Genomic DNA, 2,909 nt, shown 5'->3' on the forward strand with positions numbered 1-2,909 from the left:
CTGTAGACCAGGCTGGTCTCGAACTCACAGAGATCCGCCTGCCTCTGCCTCCCGAGTGCTGGGATTAAAGGCGTGCTCCACCATCGCCCAGCAAGCATGAATACCTTTCGGGGAAATGTGCCTAGTGTCTTCTCCAGGGATTTCCAGAAGAGGTGGAAATTGTTGTCTAATCAAAGGCCAGTAAAGTTGAGGGACTGTTACAGGCAGAAGTGATCTCAGAGGAAGAAGAATAAAAACACAGATGCCAATGGTAAATGACTTGAGAAATCTGTACTCAGCATAAACAAATGTCACAGCCTGTGGGATGACAGTTCTGATTTATATCTAACTGACATATAGGACAGTTTAATGTGTCTCCAATGTACTTTCCAGTTTGCTTATAAATTACACTGTAACCAACAGTATAGATAGGGAAATTGAGATGCTAATAGTTCCCTAGGAAAAGACATGGCAAATTAAATGGAAGTTGTACATTATAAAATTGTTACAACACAAAGTGTTTTTCTCTAGCTACAAGATCAAGAAACAGGGTTCTCTCCACCCCATAACCTGACCAGTAAATTCAGATAAAAACCACAGACAAAAAGCTGAACAAGAATTCTATGATTGCATCTTTATTTTATGTGCCTAACTGTGCAGGTCATGCTTCTTATGGAGACTCTAGATAAAATTCTTTTCTCCATGTGTACCTATTAATATATTTAATTAAGGTGGTTTGAGTATGTAAAATTAATTTGTCTGTCTTGTTCACTGTGAAAAAGAAGGCTGCCTGGTATTTCCATAGTTGTTTTCTGGGAACATCAGTTAGAAGCTTAACATGATTCCAGAAAAAGCATGGAATGGATTTCAGACTCTTCAACTAAGATGGGAATTTAAAAAGTAAATCTTTTAAACTTTAGCTCCATTGCAGGGATTTAGGGTGCAGATTAATTTCATTTCTGAGAACAACTTCTTAATAGATTGGACTCCAGAATTAAAGCTTGACATTATACTATATACAATGTCTGGGAATTCTTCTCATTATAAATGAGGCTCCACTAAAACCAGAATTATATATAGTATCTCCCATTATTATCAAGCAATTAAACTTTCTGTCAATACCAGAAAAACTGAGTGTTTTCTGTAAATATCAATGTTATCCAGAATTAACACTTCAATTCTAACCTCTGAACTTTTGAGATTTAAGGGCTTGGTAGTTCTATTTCTAGGAGACTGCTCTGTGCATCCAAGGTCTTTTAGCAGTACCCTTACCCTCAGCCCAACAAGCTGGTTTTACAAAGCTTCTGCCCCATCACAGAGCTGCACAATACCACATTTCTCTAGAGTAGACCAAGATGAAGAGAAAATAATTGCCCTGGGGTGAGATCTACTGGCTTTGAGGAAATAGAGTTAATTTCTTCAGATGGAACACCATTTATATGTTCTCACGGAAGGAAAATTTAGAAAACTCACACACAACCTTACTTGTGTAGACACAGCCTGGCTGTCTGGGCTTAAAGCCAGAATTAGAATTAAGTATATCCCAATTCCCTAAGACAATCAGGAAACACATTTTTCTACCTCCCTTCTCTCTAGCCTGACACCATTTCTTTTGGGCAATTAAACTACAGTACTTTAGACTCCTTGGAGGAAAACTGGTGTGGAAATGCAAAGTAATAATGGATCGTGGTTGGACAAGTAAAATAAAAGAAACTACACTAAAAAGCTAACTATTTAAATTGAGAAGTCCATGCTTATGAATGAATATTCATGGGCATATTTTCATACTGATATGTTGAAGTAATATCAGACTCCTGCTAGCAGATTAATTGAAACCAAAAGAGACAGCTATTTTTGAAGTTACAGATGCTGATTTTGTGATGCTGTTGTATAATAACACTATTCCAATAATAAATGGTGAATGTTAGAATAATCTTAAAATGATAAATGCCAGTGATGTGGAGAAATATGTTTATTAACTTGATTTGCCTTAATGGATTTCCCCCTAAGAGTCCTGATAGAATATAGGCAATGTACACGACATAAGATTTGACCATTATTATTATTATTACTTTTATCATAGAAAACACAATTATTGACTACCCTTCAGTACTCTCATGAATATTCAATTGCTACTATTTTCTTACACAGTGTGAGTTTTAGAGTTTGCTGATTAAATGCCCATTGTTCATAGACAAGTTTCATTAATCCCAGTGACAAATAAGATTGCAATTGGGTCTCTTTTGGAAAGAATGATCCTGTTTCTTTGCTGTTGAGTTCCAGAGTTGGTTTCACAGTGAAAGGCAGTGAAGGTAAATATATATATATATTTACTTATCTGAAAATCAACTTGTTTGAATAACCAAATTAAGAATAATACATTTACACTAATTGCATTTTATAATAAAGGACAATAATTTGGAATATTTATCCAATATCTGTCTGCCATTTCTCATGTTATCACTTTGACATTTACCCACTGACCCTGTCAAACTTAATTACATACAAACTTTTATTTTTTCTACTAAGTCAAACTAATTCTTTAGTTTGGGAGATACCTAAACTATCTTTAATAATGTTCTAATCATAATTCAGTACCTCCTTTAGGTTTTTTTTTTCTGTTCTAATCATTCTTCTTGAAGTAATTCAAGATTTGTTTTAGTTGTTTGCTCTGAACTTTTCTATCACCGTACCTCACTGAAACTGTCTCTCAGTTCATGTATTTCCCCCAAGAACTTGGTCATTAAGGGCAGGACACCTTCTTGCATGGGCTTCTGCTTATTTCCCAAAAGAAACTCAGATAAAATGTCATTCAAATATTTGTTAGAAGAATACACTAATTCAAACTAATTTATAGGGGGCTGGTGAGATGGCTCAGTGGTTAAGAGCACTGTCTGCTCTTCCAGAGGTCCTGAGTTCAATTCCCAGCA

This window comes from Microtus ochrogaster, chromosome 24 (genome assembly GCF_000317375.1).
Source record: "Microtus ochrogaster isolate Prairie Vole_2 chromosome 24, MicOch1.0, whole genome shotgun sequence".
NCBI classification, from domain to species: domain Eukaryota; kingdom Metazoa; phylum Chordata; class Mammalia; order Rodentia; family Cricetidae; genus Microtus; species Microtus ochrogaster.